This window comes from Hyaena hyaena, unplaced genomic scaffold (genome assembly GCF_003009895.1).
Source record: "Hyaena hyaena isolate Hyena2069 unplaced genomic scaffold, ASM300989v1 scaffold_1285, whole genome shotgun sequence".
In the NCBI taxonomy this organism is placed as follows: domain Eukaryota; kingdom Metazoa; phylum Chordata; class Mammalia; order Carnivora; family Hyaenidae; genus Hyaena; species Hyaena hyaena.
In genome coordinates, this window is record NW_024081916.1 from 74091 (window position 1) to 96586 (window position 22496).

Sequence of the window (22496 nt, forward strand, 5' to 3'; positions counted from 1 at the left end):
TTTTTGCATGTGTTTTAGCTTCATTCTTTTGGCTATCTCTACTGAAATCTGTAGCAATACAATAGTGCCACAGATCAGTTGACAGCTTTCTGTAGAAATTTCATGTTTGGCAGGCTTTCACCTAGAAAAGCCTAGAGGACATTTGTCATCTACCAAGTGAGGTCCTCATAGCTTCTCTTCTCCCACATTCAGAAATAACTTACTGTGAACTTGTACCCTCCTACACTCCATGATTTCAATAAGATTCTCACCCTACTTCCCCAAGGGTTGTTGCTAATCTTAAAACTGTATTAACATTTTTCACATTTAATTTTTTCTGTCTGTTACTCAAGTTATTTTTAAATATTTGTTTATACCCTGTGTTCACATCTCTAAGGACTCGCCATGGGAACATCTGTGATTCATGTACTTGAATGGATTTGGGGGAAAACTGAGCCAAGTAAAGGGAATCATATTTATCTGTCATGTTAAGAATGAAGGTACTTATGTGTTATTATTTTTATCCCTTTTTGTATTTTTAAAGTAGAGCTTACTGGGTATCACATATTAAAAAAAAACAAAACAAAGCACTTTACTGAGGAATGCTTTATTTCTTGCAAAAGGCTTATGATCTTTTGATATAAAAATTTTAACAGTCAAGACTTTTTTCCATTTAAATGTGTTAAAATATTTTTTCATAACATCAAAATCCAGTGGCCTAGTATTAATTTCATATGAAAATAAAACACAGCCATGATAACTTTTTATTGTAAAGGCTAGACATTTCCTATATTTAATATTTTAAACATGCATTTCATTTTTGTTAAATTTTTAAAAGGCATATATAGCTAATCACTGTGCTTATGAGAAGCGCATAAATAAATCCCACAGATTTATTGCTATGCTAATTTTAGTTTAGTTTTATATATAAATCAAGCCTGTACTCTGGGTTTTTGTCTAGTTTCGAATGATAAACATTATAGGAAATATTAGTGTTAAGCTGGCCTGCATTGCCAAATCTTGGTGACTGATTGGATACATGCATTATTCGAACGCGAACACTTAGAGTACTCGAACCTTAGAGTAAAGGAAAGCTTTAACCTGAGGATGACAGAATAACAGGTGTACACTGGGAAATGCCCAGACCAACTGGGACATAAGTTTACTGTAGAAATGAGGGGTAAACGACCCATGAATGTTAAGGATGAAGTCTGGAATTATTTATGCTAATAGACCTGTGTATCTGTCCCAACACTTCTCTGATTTTGTTGGGTATAGAGAAAATTCCTTTCTTTTGACTACACGCTTGAGTCTCCATAATGTTCCTGTCACTGAATTGATAAACAATAAAGACAGTGAAGGAAACATTTCATATCCAGGGGTCATTTAAACTATTTTCCCCGGGCCTTGACAGGGGGAAATTTAGAGCCTGTGGCAAGGAAAGCACTTCTCTAAGAGAATTTGTTTGCACCAGGATTAGTTTAGACCTTCTACTCTGGAAGCACTTATGCTTCATCTATGAGTTATCTTTTTAAAGTGGTGTAGATCAAGTCAGGAAGAGTCCAAGCAGACTTTTGCACCCTCTCTCCTTCCCCTGTCCCAACTTAACATCCTTAACCCATTATTACAAGCATTTCGTGGTAACTTCTCACCTTGCTCGCCCCTTCCTTGCTTCATATACTTGATGAATAAACACATGACCAACTGAATTTCTCTTTTCACCTGTCCCTCACCCACAAAGTGAGAAGGACTACAGAAAATGACACAAACCATGCTGCTTTTCAGTTCATGGTGACAAACCTCAAATGAGCTCATAGAGCTGCCCAGAAATCATTATTATCTTAGTTTGTTCTTCTCCAACTCTATTCAGTATCACAGACTTTTCTCATTACACTTTCAGCATGTTCTGCCCCTCATTCAGTATTTGCTAATGATCTTGCTTCCTAAACTACTGTGCAATCAGAGACAGTCAGAAAAGGGCTTCCATAAACTTCTACACCACGTCCACCCATCTAATATTCTGTACCCCCTAATGTTGCCTTCCTTCTTCAACGTGTAGATAACGCGTCCATGTTTTCCCCATGAATACTTGATCCCCTCTCCTATTACATATTCAAGACATTTTTGTTGAAGACCAAGCTCTGTGCTAGGGAGCTAAAATATGTAATGTAAAGACAGAGTCTGGATACAAAGAGGTAAGATAATTTATTACTTTGCTTGGCAAAAGAGGCTGCAGTCAATAAGGTTTCAAAAAACTGCAAGCCCTCCCTGAGAAAGCGGCTGGGGGTTTTATAGAGAAATACAGGATCTAACCAGTTGTGAGAGGAATTGCTTATGTGCTGCAGTCTTCCTTTCTCACGTGATCTCATGGTACCTGGTTCCTGAAACAAAAGGGAGGGGAGGTTTATGGAAGGAGGAAAAAAGTTACCTTAAAATTGAGTTTCACTGAAATATTAGTGCAGCAATTTTGGTTTTTGTTCAAGTTTGTGCTTTTAAGCCATTTCAGTATCTCTGTAGCAATTCTCATCAACTTTGTCCATTTTTCTCTAAACGAAGCTCTTCCTCAACTGTGCTATTATTTATTGAATCTCAAAAACCAAGATTTTCTTGACTTCATTTACCCCTCCAGCAACTGTCATAATCTATATGTAATTATTGTAGTTTATACTTAGGAAAATAATCTGGAAAATTATATGACCAAACTTTTAAAAGGGGCATCTAAGGTAATGGAATTATCAGATAATTAATTTCTTAATCATATGTGATCTTAATCATATGTGACTATAAGTTTTAGTGTCTTTCAGTTATGTTTTTGTGTGTGTACACATGATAGTTATGTAACCATGAAATGGAAAATATATGTCCCATTATGCTTTGAAATATAAATACACTTAAGGAATATCATTTACAAATGCTGAGATGAGAGTTCTTTCAATTAACAGATTCATAAAGGTAGTGCCTTAATGGGATGACTCTGCATCAGATGGGAGCCACCAAATGTGGGGGATGATCCAGTGGAAGCTGGTGGCATGGGGGGGTGAAGGTATTCACCTGAGGCAGAACACAGGAGATGGAGGTTTACAAAATTCACACCAAAGGAGCAGTGGACAGGACAGCAGAGGAGAGGCTGTCTGTAAGGACACAGTTGGAAGGGGTTGCTTTTAAGGAGAGAAGATGAGGAAGTATCTTGACCTATGGAATTTCCCCCGTTTTTGGTAACTGTGCCTGGTTGTAAGTAGCCCATTAGTCATTTAGGGCCAGTGGATATTCTGAGGTGGGTCACCTGATGGGCCTGACTGTATTCAGCCAGGTGGTCACTGTGGCCCTTTCCATTCCATTGCTCAACCCTACTTGCCTGAAAGTGATTTCCACGATAAATTTATACTCTGTCAGGTTATTATTAGCTAAATGACCTAGGCAGGAAGGATCATTTTTATGAAATTAAGATGACCAAAAATAATAGGACACCAGTACCTCCACGAACGAGAGCAGTTCTTAAGGAAAACAGAATTTGTCATCCCAAAATATGCCTCTTTGACATAAGGATTATTTTAGGCAAAGTATTTTTCAGAAAGAGCAAACCTAGGAGAAGCTCTGAAAACTAAGCAGAAGTTCCCTGTGGTATCTAAATAGAGGATCTGTCTAATTGGATGGAGACCCCAAATGCGGGGTGATGATCTCGTGGAAGCCAGTGCCGCAGGAGGTGAAAGGATTCACCTGAGGCAGAACTAAGGAGCTAGTTTACTGAATACACCGCAAGGGAGAAGTAGGCAGGACTGCAAAGGCGAAGCTGTCTGCAAGGAGGCAGTGGATGGGGGCTGTATTTAAAGGGGGGAGATGAAGAGGTAGTCACATCTGGATCACATCTCTGGTAGTCACATCTGGTAGTCACATCTCTGGAATGTTCCCTTTTTTTGGTAACTGTGCCTCATTTGAAGTAGCCCATTGGACATTTAGGGCCTATGGATATTTTGAGGTGGGTCCCCTGTTGGGCCTTTCTGTATTCAGCCAGGTGGCTCCTGCGGGCCCTTTCCACATTCCATCACTCAATCCAGTTTGCCTCAAAGTGGCCTCTACATTACCCTTTTGTAAGAGACACTTACATTTAGAAGGGAAATCTGAGAGTGTCTCTCTCTACCGGGAAGAAGAGGATGACTAAATTCTCCAGAAAGTGTTATCATTGGAGAAGGTAGAAACTTAAATCTTCTTAACAGCCATACCCTGGTTTACTGTGCTTTGCCTAAAAATGTCCCAGAACTGGCTTCCCATCCCCCAATATGTTCTATTTGGCTTTAGCTGGAGATAGTATTTAAGGTGGTGGCTTGGTCCATTTTGAAGAGTTACTCAGCTTCTCTGGGATTCTCCCATGTATACAGGAGTAAAGGGATGCAGGAAGAGACACCCCAAAATGTGCCACATTAGCATAAAGATTATTTCACATTTAAAGTAATGAAAACCAGGGCGGTTGGGTGGTCTCTGTCAGTAAAGCATCCGACTCTTAATTTTTGGCTCTGGTCAAGATCTGAAGGTTTGTGAGATGGAGCCCCATGTTAGGTTCTGCACTGATAATGCAGAGCCTGCTTGGGATATTCTCTCTCATTCTCTCTCTCTGTTCCTCCCCTAACTCTTTCTTAAAAAGAAATGTAATAAAAACCCACAAATGCAGGAAAGGTGCTCTCCCACCCCCATAACTGCCTAAATTTACATTGGAAAGGAGACCCTGCAATAGGAAGAGAAACATTAACAGAGGCCTCTTTACTGAAGGAACTTATCTGAATAATAGAACAATCTTGTTTTTCCAAACATCTCCTTTCACTTCCTTGTTAATAAGTTTTCTCTCTTTTTGTGTTCTCAGACCCCTACCCCTTTCCCTTTTTGTGTTCTCAGACCCTTACCCCTTTCCTTGAATTATATAAGGTTCATGCTGCCTCATTGTTAATGTCATGTCTTTGAGGATTCACAGTATGTACGTGTATTAAATTTTATTTTTGTTATGCCCAGAGCGCGATCCCCCCCCAATCCCAAGACCACCAAGGAGTCTGAGTCACATCTGCAAAAGCAAAGGGCGTTTATTCGGGTTTAAGCTCGGGCTCAAGCTCCGGCTCCCAGACCTCACCAACGCAGTGGATCCGTGCTGAGCGCCCCTGACAATGGAGGGGTAAGGTTTTTATTTCAGACAGGGCAGGAAAGGGGTGATGGGCGGAAACTACAACGTGATAGGACAGGGTGGCAGCGGAGGTCGTGCGGCGCAGAGGGATTCGTGAGTTTACAACTAGGTGGGCCCGAGAAGCGCCCTGAACGACCTGTACTTCCCAATCCCCAGTGATTGGTTTGGGCAGGGTGAATGGCGATTGTTTAAGCCTGCTGAGTCATGCCTCAGAAATTTGGGCCTCTTAATTTCTGGGGCCTCCTGAAGCCGGTCATGGCGCTGGTTTGATTCTTCAATTTTCTCCTATTAAAATTATGTCAATTTGATTCTAAGTTCAGCTAGAAGGACCAAAGGGCAGAGGAAGGTCTTCCTCCCCAACAGGAAGTATACATGTTACCAAATTTCTGTTTGTTTTTCTCCTGTTAATCCGTCTTTTATTGCATGGAGGTTTCAGCCAAAAACCTAGAAGGATAGAGGAAAAATTATTTTTCTCTCTCTATAATTCTGTGGAATAATAAGACAGGTTTCTTTGAAGAGTTAACATGGAAATTTTGCCTTTATTATTACAATATTATCATCAAAAGGAAATGGCTTGTTTGTTTTGCCCTGAAGGTCAATTATTTGTGATACCCTCCAGTACCATTTAATTTAAACTAGGCTTATAGTATAAGAAACTAGCATTGTTCCAGACTTTACTAGCACTTGTTTCAATTAAAAATCTGTAACTACTATTTATTTTAAAATGCTGAAAAAGGTTAATAATCAAGTTAACTTCTTAAATTGCATTGTTTTTTGAAGGTTTGTGTCAATCTTTAATTGTTACTTCAAGTTCACATGATGAATGAAAGTTGAATAGGCTTTATTAGACACACATTTGAGACTTCCCTTGTCTAAACACATCAGGAACACTTATGACTTTGAATAGTAATCATGGATTTATGTTACCTTAACAGTTTTAAGTGTTTACTTGATTTTTTATTTTGTATCCAGTCGAACCAGATGACAGTTGTCTACACATAATTCAAGTAACCAAAACATAAAAACGATTAGCTTTATTCACATCAAAATAGAATATGGAGCCCTGTCCAGAGAAAAATTTGATGACTGAAACCTACACAACCATGACCTGTATATTCCGAACAGAGAAACTCATGAGAACAGGGAAAATAAGTTTTCATGCAATCTTGTTCTCACAACTGCATGTAAATGTAAATTTACCTGAAAATTAAGCTGAAATATATTAAGAAGATATATGGTATTGTACTATTGGAGACAATTTACATTATTATTTCACATAAAAAATGAGGACATAATTTTAAACTATTTTTATGCTCCAAATATGATCTACTAATAAAATGACTTGTACATCTGAGGAGTATTACTACTAAATAATTGCTATACTGTGTAATCTTAAGAAATCTCATTTGAAAAATGTTTAAGGAAGTAACTGTATTCCTGTGTGATCTGTTTATTTCTTCTGAGCAATACCATGCTATTAAGAAGCATTATCATAAATGCAAACATAATTAGCATCTTTAACATGTGTGCTACAATTAACCAATGATACTGGATCTGAACACTTGTGATTTCACTTAAAAAAAGTGGAAAAGTAATTCATATAGTAAGCTTCTAAGTGCTATAGTAAGGCTTTATTAATTCCAAACTCCAACTCTGTATTTTTGTAATTGTTGTTGCTGTTTTTTAATTTATTGCTTTCATAATGTAAATAGAGCATCCCAAACCATACAACATTGGATGACAGCTTACTAAGAAACATTTTAATACATTTTATTGCACAGAATTCTATAACCTTTATCAGACTAACCAATGATAATTAAAATTTAGAAGTAAATGTTCAAAGCTAGACATGAATATGAACAGGAAGGAAATAGGTAAAGAATCATTCAATGCCTCTGTGGAAGAATATTCTTGCTTTACTTGTGTGAAAAAAACTTGCAACATTTTACCAACTTGGAAGCAGAAGGCCCATGTTTGTTTCCAATTTGGGTAGGATCAAAATAGGACCCCAGTAAGACCTCACTCATCACTCTCAAACAGTATTTATGTAATGACCACAAGAGTAAGCCATCACATCAGGAAATTATTATCCTCAAGTTAATCCACCTACACAAAAACTTTCTGAGATCTAGTTTGTATTTTGCACCATTCCAGAAGGCATTAAGAAAAAAGGAGCAAACATGTTTTAAAAGAAATACTTTTTCAAAAGGTCTTGATAACTTTCAATCTAATGAGAATACTTTAAGCACTACTTTTCAGCTTTTGGCAATAGCCATTTAAATAAAAGAATATCTAAACCAATTCTGCTGTTACGTAGTATCCACAAAGGCATCTTTTGAGCTTTAATTTGATCATACAAACTTTGGAGATTAGCAGGTGAAAACATTTCTATTTTTGCAGACAGATTCACTAAACAATGTACCACGTGGGGAGAAAAACACTTAAGTTTTATAGATACATCAGTAAATGCAATCAAAATATATTTCAGGCAGTCTTGCAAATGTCTTACATGCTTTTCCAAGCTCTAGGCTATTGGTCAATCTCTCCCTTTCTGACATTTGAAGAACCTGTTTTGAAAATACCATTACTTGGGGAGAAATACCTGGGAAGATATTGAACAAAGTCCAGAGCATTCAACCTTTGTGAGACATAAGCTGTATCTGCCCACTTGGGTATATTCTTTACCTCTAGTCACTACTCATTATTTCCTCTAGTCCTACAGGGAGGTTTAAGGATGTCCTAGCCTGTATTACAGCTCAAATAAAGCATATTCTCTGGAAGAACTGCTGCACTTGATGTGAAAAATGTTGGGGTTCGGAGCCAATGTTTAACAAATAATTCTGGAGGCATCTTCAGTGTAAAAAAGATGTTCTATTAAGGCACAGGGACAGGACCCATGGGCACGAAAAGCTGCCCTGGGGTTGTGAGGAGTGGCCTATTATATACATTCAAGTTGGAAGGGGGTTAGGGATAGCATAAGTGTCTAAGGAATTTGGAAGCAAGGTTTCCAGGACCTTGAGGGGCTAGCTGTTATTAGGATAAGGCCATTTACTACTGTCTCCTGAACCTTTAGTCATGAGACCCTTCAGATGTATATCAGTGGACCATATGTGCAGAGGATGATGGCTAACACAGCTTGGGAAGTAGAGAAAAAGGAAGTTTTGAAAGGAATTGTATATGTTCAAGGAGACTTACAGGATCTGGAGGGATCCTGGGCTAATGTTTAAGCTAAGATTGTCTTTGCCTTTAGCAAAGTATTCACATGGAGGCAGTTGAGTGCCTCCAGGAAGGTCACTCCGCCTGTCTCAAGGACTTGCCAATGGGCAATAGGTTGTAAGGAAATGTAATTTTTTTTCTGCCTTTGTTCTCCATATTACACTTAACTGACTTATGCACTCTGGTGATTCATAATTGTGCACCTGTTAACAACAGAGTAAATTAAATAAAAAATAATTAAAAATAAAAGTAAACATGCCAATGAATTTTTGAGGAATATTCCAAACTACAAGTATATGAAAAATAGATCAAACCTTTTTGATGGATGAGCGCAAAACATTTAGAGTTAGAATTTTTTTTTATATTTAAAAAAAAATTTTTTTTTAATGTTTTATTTATTTCTAGGAGAGAGAGAGAGAGACAGCGTGAGCAGGGGAGGGTCAGAGAGAGAGGGAGTCACAGACTGAAACAGGCTCCAGGCTCTGAGCTGTCAGTCAGCACAGAGCCCCACGCGGAGCTCGAACCCAGGAACCGCGAGATCATGACCTAAGCGAAAGTCGGACGCTCAACCGACTAAGCCACCCAGGCGCCCCTAGAATTTTTTTAAGACAATTATCCAAATTGGTTGTGTGGAAATCTATGTTGTTTGCAAACTTCTATATCTTCACCTATGCAATAGAAATAATTTCTTTACCTATTTTTCAGTGATGTTCAAAGAATGAGAGTACATAAATACAAATCATTCATATTTAAAAGAGTATAAAATAAAATGAAGCATCGTTTGGGTTTTGTTATAGAATGAGGTGTATTCATTCATCTAGGTGAATAATATGATCAATCAACTTTCTTCCCTTTTGTATTTTAATAGAAACATTTAAAAACTGCATTGCATGCTCTCTACAACAAATGGATTGTGGAACACTTTGCACATTTTAAAGTATCAATGTCATCATTAAAAATATCTTCTTATTGTTTGTTCTTCGATGGAAAGATGTCCAAAGGGACTATTAGACTTCTAAGATATTTTGCGTCTATGATTCTGAAGTCTATTTTGTACAACTTTCTTTCTTTTCTCTCACATTTATGCAATGAACAATTTTTTTTTCACTGCATGTGTACTTAGGACCTACTTTTAAAATCTCTTCTCTAGTAGCACTTTTGTACTATGTAGCTTCAAATCTACTGTGAGCAGGAAAAAGAGAGTTAATTTTACTAAATGTGTGGCCAAATAAGAGAGAATATATGTTAATTAAAAACAAAAGAACTGGAGCATCTGGTTGGCTCAGTCAGCGGAGCCTGTGACTCCTGATCTCAGGTTTGTGATTTTGAGCCCCACTTTGGCTGTAGAGATTACTTAAAAATTTAAAAAAAATACTTAAACAACTAAAAGACTTGTGTATGAAATAAGGTGAGATTTAGAACTTCATATGCATCCTGTTTTTGTTGACCCTTTTGATGTCTCATTTTCTAGTTTATATTTCTCAACAGACTTTCCTATAGTTGATAATGTTCTATATATTAAATTCTATTTTATTCAACAATCTCTGAGGTCACATTCTGTTTAGCAAAACATAATGTTAAGGTCTATGAATGATGGAAATATGACAAAAGAAATCACGCAAAGGATTTATAATAAGGACAGAGATAAGCTTCCTTAATAATAGAATATTTATTGAGTTATAATATATAATGCCTTCTTTCAGGAGGTCACAATCTATAGACAGAAATGTCTCTTAACCACAATAAATAAATATTAAAACAGACATATAAAATAGTGGTCTGAGGAGGAGAGATAAGAGTGAAGATAAGCAAGTAGAATTTTAAATTCAAAATGAAAAGCGAGGATATTTTAGTTTTAGGGATTAATTCAGAAATTCATAAACCAGAGGGTGTTATGCTGAGCGAAATAAGTCAGGCAGAGAAGGACAGATACCGTATGTTTGCACGTATAGGAGGATTAGGAGGAACTTGACGGAGCAACAGGCGGAAATGGTGGGGGAAAGGGAGAGAGGCAAACCATGAGAGACTCTTGAATGCTGACAAAAACTGAGGACTGATGGATGTGGGGGGGAGGGGGGGATGGGCATGGAGGAGGGCACTTGTGGGGATGAGCACTGAGTGTTATGTGGAAACTAATTAGACAATAAACTATTTGTAAAAAAAACAAAAAAATAAAAAAAAATAAAGAACTTTGTAAACTGGGAAAAAAAAATAAAAAGCCATAGAGTAAGTATAAAAAAAAAAAAAAGAAATTCATAAACCACCTAACCAGTGCACAATTAAGTGATTTTCTTTCTAGCTGTGCATGTCCCACCCGTAAAAAACTAGGATTTGGCCACCTTTCTTTTACAAACCCTAGCTAGATACTTTGAAGTATTTATCTTTTGTCAGGGAAATGAACTCATTCATGTTCATTATAATTTTCTCATTAGCTCAAATATTTTCTACTACAAATTTCTTATTAGATGTTTTTAAAACATATATTTGGCTTAGCAAGTTTCTTTTTAATTACATCCTCACTAATTTAAATGTTCCATCATGTACCTCTATTTGTCTACTATTTATCATTTTATCTTTAAAGGAATATTAAATCTATATTTTTCTACCATTAAATTTCTTTATGAGATTGAGTTACTTACATTCTTCTCTTTTCACCATTGAGATGAAACTTTTACATGGCTTTGATTCTCCCAGTGATGTTTAATTGCAAAAACTTTAGGACTTTTAGTCTAAAGTTACTGTTTTTTCCCTAACTTTAGTGTGTGTGTGTTTGTGTTAGTGCGTGCATGTGTGAGATCTTTATTTAACACATTTTACCAATCCTCAGTTGTACTATCATGATTATATTCATATACATCAATCTATCATTCTTTCTATATTTACTGTTCATCATTATTCATTATGACCTTTGTCTTTTCTTTTCTTGGAAATTTTTCCTGATTTAATTCAATTAGAATAGTTTCCTAAGGAATTTCCTCATGTGGGGTACAGAAGTGACATCCATTCTGAGTCCCTCTATGTTAACAAAATATTTATTTAGCTCTCAATATGAGACTACTCTGGGTGTAGACTACCTGAATTGCACTGTTTTTCTTCACTGAGGTCTATAAGTTCTACTCACTTAGATTCTAGCAATGTAGACAGTAAATGAAAACAAAGGTTTCATTTTCTTAAGTCAAATATTCTTTCTGTCCATAAGCAGTATGTATTATTTACAGTTAGGCTCAACTTTAAGAAATATAGTACAGAAAAATAATAGCTTAAAACAATAAATGTTCATTTTTCTCTCATGTAAAAGAAATTGAGAGATGAAAAGTCCAGTGATATCTCCTTCTAGATGTGTATATCTCATCTAGATATATGTGACTCATGTATACCTATCATGGGTACATATCATTTCAGGGACTGGAAGTCTTTCATGCATTTCTCTAGTATTCCCTAGGAAACAGATCTTGCCCTCATGGTCCAGTATAGCTGCTAAAGCTCCAGTTATCAGATTATCATTTCAAGAAACAAGTAGAAAAAGGAGATGAAAATGGCATTTTTTTTTAAATCAACCTTATTAAGGTACAAATTTCATGAAATAAAATGCACCTATTTTTAGTTTTCAGGTCAATGAATTTATCTGTATGAGCACCACTACAAGCAAAATTTCAAACATTTCCATCACTCCAAAAGTTCTCTAATGCCTAACCACTTAGCTACTTCAACCCCAGTTCAAAGCAAATACTGATATGATTTTTATTCATATAGGATAGTATTGACTATTCAAGAATTTCATACATATGAAATCATACAGTATGTATTATTTTGCATCTGATTTCTTTTTCATGTAATGGTTTTGAGATATATCAATTTTATTATATATTGGGAGTCTGTACCTTTTAATTGCTAAATAGCCTTTTTATTTTTAAGTTGTTCCATTTACATTCCCCCCCCCCCCCCGCCCCGGTAATTGGTTTTTGCCTGGTGCTGTGGTGTATCACCCTATGAAGTTTAATATTCAACCTATGACTCAAAGAAAATTCCATGCAGAGTTCTGGAGTTATTTTTTACATATCTCACTCCTCTCTAGAATAATGCTCTACAAATTTCAGATACCTAACAATTTCTATCTTTTCAACTCAGTGAGATAGCTGATGTCTGTTTGAATTTTTCCTTTCCACACTAATATCTACATAGTACTCCCAGGTAGAAAGCTGGGACAATTGTTGGACTTGCCTTATTTGTTTTCATTCTCTCTGGGATTATAATTCTATGGTGCCTCTAATTTAATGTCTACAAACAGATGCTTAGTTATTTAATTCAGTTTTCTAGTTGACTTTGTTTGTAAAGCTAGTTTGTTACTAGTTATTGCATATTGAATAGAAGCTAAGAGAAAACCCCTTGCCATTTAAGTAGATGTTCTGGAAGTTCCATTTAATGTATCAGCTTATATTTCATTGATTAGAATTTAATTCATGGCTACATTCAATATACAAAGGAGACTTAGGCATAGAGTAATATATGTAGGTGACAATATACTCAGCAGAAATATAAGGTTCTTTTACTAAAGAAGTAGGGGAGAGAGGAAATTAAAAGGCAATTGGAAGGCACAATTACATGAAGCCTATATGATTTTCTGTTTATTTTAGGTTACGTATATAGGAATATTGTCAAGGAAAATATATATAAACCTTTTGGAAGAGTGGAGAGAAAATAAGAAGCAATAAAATTATAACACACAAAGAAAGCTCAACTATCTCATCTAGTAATCAAAGAAATGAAAATAAAACCACAGCCGTATAGGGGCAGACATTGAAATGTCTGGCAATAAAATATCAGAAAGGATATGAAACAGTGTAAACTCTCATAAACTTCTAGTTGAAGTTAAAATTGGTACCACCATTTCGAAATACAATTTAGAAATATCTAGTATAGATGAATGTATGCATAATATATATTCCAGCCATTCCATTTCTAGGAATTTGCCTGAAAGAAACTCTTTCACAGGAATACAAGGAGACCTATATGAGGACATTAATAGCAGCATTCTTTGTAATAGCCAAAAAAAAAACCCCAAAAAACAAAACAAAAACAAAAAATTAAGTGCACACACAAAAAGATAAATTGTGGTATACAATTGCATTTCAACCAATGAAATACTTGGTAACAGGACAAATGAACTAAGAACTTCCATGGACCATAATTTTCTCTGTTAACTCATGTTAGTATGTGTGAAACTTCTCAACACAGAGGTAAACTTATTGGTGTTTCGTGGCCAGCATTGGTTTGAGAAATGGTGGAAACTGGGATGAGAGTTTCTTCTCCAGAGGGTCAAGGTCATTAGTTTAGGAAATTGTGTTTAGGCTACTCTACTCCCAGGTGCAAATGTATCAGTTATTCTCAGCCAACTACTATAATTCTCCTCCAGTGTTTCCATTTCTACTAAGAGCTAGTCTCCACAAATCCACAAGAGTAACACATCATCCTTGCTCCAAATAAACTGTCATGCAGATCAACTCACTCCCTTCCTCCCACTCAATATTAATATAATGCTTCTATCCATAAATTTTGCTTCAGATGCCATTGGCAATATAAGACTTTTAAAGTACTGGAGGCTTTTCTATGTGCTATCTACCAAGTTTTATTTTAAAGATCTCAACCATATGCAACAAATGCCATATATGCTATTTCCTTCAGGCTCTAACAATCAGCCATGATTGGATAAGCAGTGGGGAGTGGTAAGGGACAAGGTACCAGGCTTTTGTTGAGGCTGCCATCTTCCTACAGTTTATAAATTTATAACTCTTATTCTGCTTTCTAATCTATAGATGATACCAAATGTAAATCATCACAGTCTCCTAAGACTTCAGAGATGGCATTTTAGGCTTTTACTAAATATTATGAGAAATCGTTATTTTGAAAGTATCAATGGTATTAAAAACCCACATCCTCCTAAGTATCTGTTTTACTAATGACATGCCTGTACATTTTTTCATGTGCATTCTCAGCCATGCCCACTGCCAAGTGACACTCCAGTGTCTCTTTGCCCAAGCAATTTTATAGGCAGTCTTCAATGATTATCTAATGATTGCTGCTTTCCCAATTTCATCCACTCTGCATAATCACTGGAAAGATTTAGTTTTAATGTCAATAATAGAGATCTAGTTTCACCAAGAGCAATGTAGTTCACACAAATCACTGTATTTTTTGCATGCCCAATATAGATTCTCCTAAACAAAATAAATCAAAACATAATAACATACAACCTCCAAAAGTGCAGATAATCTTCCAAAACAATTCCAGAAATATACAGCAAGACTTTATGCTATCTACGTATTTAAAATTACTGATGGAGAGGACCAATGAAAAAAAATCTGTTTTGGCCATTACTGAATAGCATTGGAGTTGTTAAAAAAAATAAGCCAACACATTTTTTGAAAAGGAACATCCATTGGCATTAGCTAATCTGAATCTATCCTTCAAATTTCAAATCAAGTAAGTGAAAATAATAATCCAGATGAATTCGCAATAAAAATTAGGCAGTATGTCTGTTTTTAACATTGACAGCTCCCAATATTTCCAATTTTATGAATAGTTTACATCACAAATGTGTTGAAAAGGTAAAACACACACACAAAAAAAAACACAATGCCATATATATTGAAAAAATAGATTTATGGAGAAATGGCATTTTGTGCACCATGTCTGGAGCAATACTTGAGTCTCATAAACCTGGAATACTCCATTCTGAATATCTTCTATATAGCTTCTCTTCCGAGATCTCTGAATAGTTCTGTTTTATTTTTATTTTTTTAACACTTATTTTCTTAATGTTTATTTATTTTTGAGAGAGTGCAAGAAGGGGAGGGGGAGAGAGTGGGGGACAGAGGATCCAAAGTGGGCTCTGCACTGACAGCAGCGAGCCTATGTGGGACTCAAACTCATGAACCATGTGATCATGACCTAAGCCGAAGTCAGACATTCAACCAACTGAGCCACCAAGGTGCCCCTTCTGAAGTTATGTTTCATACTTTCACACTTTTAATAGGTAATTATTATAAAATAGCAAAACCTATTGATATTAAAAAAGCATTGTTTCAATGCAGTGGTTTCTGGACTTTGTTTCACATTAGTATCAAATGGTTTTAAAAACCTAGTGCCCATGCTGAACCTCAAACTAATTAAATCAGAATGTGTGGGAAACAATGCAGGTATCAACAGTTTCTTTTTTCTTTTCTTTTCTTTTTTTTAGGTATCAACAGTTTCTAAAGGTTCCCCAGATGATTCCAATATGCAGTATGGTTTGGGAATGACTGTTTTAATGTCTCTATCATGGAATAGTTCAAATATATGGCATTTTTATTTTAGGTATACATTGTTGCCCCTAACATAATGTTTCAAGAATTTCTGGGGACTACTGGGTGGCTCAGTCAGTTGAGCATCTCATTCTTGATTTTGGCTTAGGTCTTGATCCCAGAGTCATGCGATCGAGCTCCATGTGGAGCAAGCTTAAGATTCTTTTTTTCTCTCCCTCTGCCCCTCTCCTCTGTGCTCTCTCTCTCTCTCAAAAAAAAAAAAAAATTCTGAATCAAGTGTTATGAGGTAGAGCCCAGCTATTAGTATTTTTTCAAAGTTCTCCAAATTAGCCTAGTTTTCAAAATTGAGTTTGAGAATTCTGCCCCAAAGTGCTCAGTAACATCCTCCAAGGCTACGCAAATGACCAGATGCAAACAAATGATCAAGTAAACTTAAGTAATTTGAGTATTATTTTCATGTACCTAATTTAGTATAATATACTAAATTATCTTCAAATATTTGTTTCCACAGGAATGTCTCTTGAAAAAGTATTAATATTATATATATATATTATATTTAGATGATTATATTTTCAGTGATGGGACAAACTTCAAATCAACACAAGATAAATAAATACTCAAATCAAAAATGAAGTTAAAATTCTACTGAGAGAAATGAAGAGAAATTCTCTACAACTGCTCAATGTGTCTTGGACTATTCCACTGCCTCTTACTGCCTGCTGGAACTGAAAAGTTAATAGCTAAACAGCAAGGCTTATAATCTCCAGTGAGCACAGAATTTGATGGCTATGAGCTTGAATTCAGTTGAAAGTCCTGAGATTCCAGCACATGATCAAAATAGCATTAAAAATGAATTCTCCTTTTTTTCATAATGCAATAAAGTCTGTATGTCACATCTAGAAATATCTGCCTTTATTTCAAACATATTTTCAATCAAAGAATTAAAGTCACTTGAATATTTACAGATAGGTAATTTGAAATCCTAGGTTTTACAAGAAGGGAAACAGAGTTACAAAAGATATGATTAATTTGAGATATGATTAATCTAGGACCCTGATTTTCTGACTCTTCCTATGATAGTATCGTCATAGGCCAGACAATGGAAGATTATAAACCGGGCACAAGCTGATGGAAAATGATGTCTTCCAAATTATACATGCTATATTTATAATGCAGCTGAGCCTGAAAAATCCATCTGAATTAATCGATGAACGAGGAGTACACAATAAATCACCAAGTGCTTCCCTTACACTTTGGTTCAAAAAAAAATTATTTTCTTTGAGAGACATTAGGGGATTTATTCTATTGTCATTGTGTTTCTAGACATCCAAATACAAAGTAGAGCATCCCCTTCAGAACATGGGTAGTATGACTGTTGTGCAACCAGAACACACCTGGTCAATTATGTTGGCTTTTAATGGCAATGATTGGATTAGCTGTGGCTTCTGGGGACTAGTTAATGAATACAGAGTGACTGGTTAAAGCTCTCACCTTATCATTTATTAAATATTTTGTATATTACTCCTGCTAACAAAGTTATTAAAAAGCACATGACTACAAAAATGCTCTAAAGAATACACAAAAATTTAATAAATAGAACAAAAAAAAAACAATAAAGACAAAAGGTTGACACCCCTGAAATTTTAATCGTTAAATTGCAAGAAGATGCTAGGCCTTGTTGAAACAAGTATGTGCTAGTAGTTAAGAATTTAAAAAGTAGGCTTTGAAATATGAAATAATTTACACAAAAAGGGGAGAGGATATTATAAGGCATTTGCATTATTTTTACAGTGTAGTTAAATAGTAATCACATTTAAATACACACAGTGCTAGAATGCATCCAAGCTTTTCAAGTCAATGCTTACATTTATGGTTTCTGAAGATTTCTAAAGCATAATAAACTACTTTGACCCTCATAAATGACACTTACAAATGTAGTACATAAATTGAACAATTGCATGCTTAGAATTCATTTTATTTTGTTACAAATGTATCTCACTCTGTACATCATTTGGAAATTTATTTAGATTTTATAGTCCTAAACACCTGATTGATTATTCTACACAATGAATGGTTGATAAACCATTCATAAAGTCAACAGAATTTATAATAATAATTTGGTATCGCTAAACAAGGTCCAAAGCTAACCAGGAATAAATGAGAATCCTCTAACTAATGTCTTTAATACCACAATATCCTATGTCATAATATAATTATGTGACCATTAGTGTGGTGTTTAGAACAGTGTAAGATACCAGCTGATACTGATAAATATTTTCAAGTGTTGAAGATTAAAGAAGCATCATTGTGACCCAACTGGTAAGAACTTTTGGGCCGCTGTAGTGTTATCTGTTTCCTGCTTAAATTTTCACCATGTTTTGTTTTTAGATCAATCAATCAGTGTCATATGAACTCTAAGCAAAACCAGACAAAACTTGTTGTTTTCAATACTTGATGGACTTTACAGTAACATGTGGTAAATAGTGCCCCACAAAATGCTCCTTGATTCCAATACTCTAGTGACTTAAGGGCCTACAGGCATCTGGTCTTCTATCCAGTTCATTAGATGGCTCAATTTTAATGCAGACTTTATTTGTAAAGTTCAATTTGTTGAATTAAACTAAAGTGAAAATGAAACGATATCTGTGGTAAAAATGCTATTCATAAATATGAAGCTGATGATGATGAGTGGTAAGATTAAAGAAGGATTGTCTCCAGGTTCCAGTGGGAATTGTAAATACTTGCTGAAATACTCACAGAACTGGATTTTCCAGAAGCAAAAGTGGAATGTTTCAACAAATTTGTGATTTCACCTGCTAATCAATCCAGCAAAGTATTAACAATGGGATGATGTGATAGTGACAAATTATGCTTAAAATAAGACAATATTTCTCCATCACTTCCCACTTCTATTGAGATGAAACTGTGTCATTTTTAAAATGAAAAAAATTCAGTCTAAACTATCTTGTTGGCAAGTTAGAAAATGTACCTTTGTTGCCAACCGGCAATACAAGTTAAAACTCAAACTTTCTCCAAGTGACATATTTCCCAAATTCTCAAACATCAACACACACTTCAAGATCCATGATAGCATTCCAAGCAAGGTCAAGGTAGGATATTGACTGGAAGAAAAGAGGGAGGCAATTCCATCCCTCATAGAAGAAATGACACAAACAAGGGCTTAAAGATAGCTAAGTGGAAAGTACATTTGGAAACTGGAGCACGATTCAGTGTGCCCAATGGGTAGGGCTCTCATGGTTGGAAATAAAAATGAGAAAGCAGTTTCTGTACTGATAGTCAAAACCTCACATGTGAGACTAAGGAATTCTGAGTTTATTTTGTGGGATATGTGAATCATTGAAGGGTTTTGAATAGAGTGAGGAAACAAATCTGAACAAAGTCAGGGTGTCTAGAGAGATCACATTGGCTTGAACCATGTATGAAAGATCAAAGAAGTCTTGTATTTTAATCTTGTCAAATGTTTGCTAAAGGTTTGAAGTACTCGATGAAGATGTAACAAAAGCATCATCCCTAGTGAGAGGATATGGCCCATCTTGACTCAGCCTTTATTTAGCATTTGGAATCACAAAGTAGAAAGGGGTTTCTGAAGAGAGTGATGAAATTAAAAAGCTGTATGATTACTAGAGAATATTTTTGGTTTCCAACTTAGTATCAGTGCAAGGTTAATCCTAATATTGAACATAATACTGTCTTTTCAGACTTGTGATTCTAATAACAGACCTAATAGATGAGTTCCCAAGGCAACCTGAATATAAAACCAAAGATACTTCTAAATAAGTTCTCTTCCTTTTCTCATATAGGAAAGTGGCATTTATAGCAGAGATAGAAAAAAGAAAAAATACCTAACATCTTTGAGCTTTGAGAGTTGGAAATAAAAGGTTCACATTTTAAAACAAAACAAATAAGCTTTACTTTCATATAGTTTTGCATCCAAATACATTTCTTATTAAAAGAACTTAAAAACTGTTCTAAAGAATGAAACTATTAATGATATCTAATAGGTATGCTGTAAAAGCTTTAGGAAGGTAATATACAGTGACCTTGGATTAACTGATGAACTAAGAAATTCTAAAAGGAAACATGGTAATCCTGTGGCATGCAAATATGGAGATGTTGGTTTTATTTCAAATAAGCTGACCACTCAAGAGAAGTAAAGCCTCTGTAGTAAATGGTCCCTCTGAAGAGGCAATGTGATTTGGAGGTCTAAGACTGAGATCAGGATCACCACATTCATTAACAAAAGTTTTTCTTGGTCAAGGACAATGTCCTTCCTATCTTCCCAACAATGTGTTAAAAGGATCAAATATTTGAATATAAAAGTGATATTTCAATTATTATATTCTTTCTTTAAAAATGTTTATTTTGAGAGAGAGTGTGTGTGTGTGGGCATATGTGTACACAAGTGGTGGGGAGGAAGCAGAGAGAGAGCAAGAGAGACAGTGAGAGAGAGAATCCCAAGCAGGCTCCACTCTGTTAAAGCAAAGCCCATTGAGGGGCTGGATCCCGCAAACTGCGAGATCATGACCTGAGGCAAAAACAAGAGTCAGATGCCCACCTGACTGAGCCACCCAGGCACCCATCATTTGTTATATATTCTTGAGTGAAAGTTAATATTCCATAAGAATATTTTTAAAAGAAATAAAATCATTACTATTATTAATAATAATAGATATAAAATATATACAGCTATATATTTTATAGATTTTATATACATAAAAGCTATTATGACAAGTGCCTTTCATAATGTATTTGTCTAAACCCATAGGATATACAACATCAAGGATGAACCCAATGAGGGATGCCTGGGTGGCTCAGTTGATAAGCGTCTGACTTTGGCTTAGGTCATGATCTAATGGTTCATGAATTCCAGCCTCATGTCAGACTCTGTGCTGATGTAGTAAAGTCTCTACCCTAAGGAAAGAAAAAGAAAACTCCCTCAAGGCAACCTGGCTATACTGGAAGTACATGACAACATCCCTCACGACCCTGTAACATGAGACCACTTAATCAGACTGCCTGTTTGTGTGTTACCATATATGGGAGACAAAGAAGTAAAAATATATATAAAAAAACTATTCGTTATGTGGTGTTTGGGGCTCAGTTCTTTGGGTATGAACCCAACTGAGTGGTGCCGGCAGGAATAATGTTGCTTCTTGGAAAGAAAAGCCTTTGTGTCACAACTCTCTCTGTGAGAATCCTGTTACACCAACAGCTCAGAGCCTGGAGCTTGCTTCAGATTCTGTGTCTTCCTCTCTCTCTGCCCCTCCCTTACACATGTTCTGTCTCTCTTTCCCTCAAAAATAAATTTAAAAAGACATTAAAAAAAAGAATGAGCTCAATGTAAACTATGGACTGTGGATGATTATGATGTATCAATGTAGGCTCATTAGTTATAACAAATGTACTCTGGCAGGGGATGTTGATAATGGGGGAGACTGTACATGTGTTGCGTTATAGCCTACATTGCAAACTTTCAAAGTAATTCTTTCCTCAAAATGCATAATTTTTTCCTTCAAAGTTTTCAACACCAATATCTGAACCATTAGAATCTTGGCGTCAGACGTTCCACCTTCATAGTCTTAATGTTCACTTTAAAAACTTTCTATGATTCGCTTTCTGCCTGTGGATGCTGCCGAGTAAGCATTGTTAAAGTGTCCCCTCCTACTGCTGTCATGTCTAAGCCAGAGTCTCCTAAGGAGACTGAATAGCTGTGGAAGCTCTTCATCAGAGGTTTGAACTTTGAAACAGAGACTCAGGCTCTCATCCATTTGAGGGGCCATTTTAAGTAATGGGGAAGGCTTATAGACCGTGTGGTAAAATGAGAGAGCCAAACAGCAAACGCCCCAGAGACTTCGGTTTTTTTTCACGTATGCCACTGTGTAGGAGGTGCGTGAATGCAAGGCCGCACAAGGTGGGTGGAAGAGTTGTCGAACCAAAGGGGGCTGTCTCAAGAGAAGATTCTCAAAGACCCGGTGTCCCCTTAACTGTAAAAAAGTTTTTTGTTGGTGTCTTAGAAAAAAACACTGAAGAACATCTAAGAGATCATTTTGAACAATATGAGAAAATTGAACTGATTGAAATCATGACTGCCTGAGGCAGTGTCAAAAGGAAAGGTTTTGCTCTTGTAACATTTGATGACTGTGACTCCATAGACAAGACTGTCATTCAAAAATACCATTCTGTGAATGGCCACAATAGTGAAGTAAGGAGAACCCTATTAAGCAAGAGATGACTAATGCTTCGTCCAGTCAAGGAGGTCCAAGTGGTTCTGGAAACTTTGGTGATGGGTGATGAAGGTGTTTTTGAAGGGAATGACAACTTTGGTCATGGAGGAAGCTTCAGTGGGCAAGGTGGCTTTGGTGGCAGTGGGGATGGCTGTAATGGATGCGGTAAAGATGGAAGCAACTTTGGAGGTGGCAGAAGCTGTAACAATTTTGGTAATCACAACAATCAATTTTCAAATTTTGGATCCATGAAAGGAGGAGATTTTGGAGGCAAAAGCTCTGGCCCCTATGGTGGTAGAGGCCAATATTCTGTCAAACCACAAAACCAAGGTGGCAATGGGAGTTCTAGCAGCAGCAGTAGCTATGGCAGTAGCAGAAGGTTTTAATTACTGCTAGGAAACAAAGCTAACATGAAAGAATAGCCAGAGAAGTGACAGGGAAGCCACAGGTTACAACAGATCTGTGAACTCAGCCAAGCACAGTGCTGACAGGGCCTAGACATATTTTTAGAAAATACTCATGTGCATGAGCAAAACACTTGAGGAGTGTAATTATGATTCAATGTATAACAGGTTATCTCATTTTTTG

The 22496-nt window shown here is 36.0% G+C and overlaps 1 pseudogene; it reads left to right on the forward strand.

Annotated features, from left to right (window-relative positions):
• The first annotated feature begins 21356 nt into the window (after positions 1 to 21356).
• On the forward strand, positions 21357 to 22294 carry LOC120224897 (annotated as a pseudogene).
• Positions 22295 to 22496: the final 202 nt, after the last annotated feature.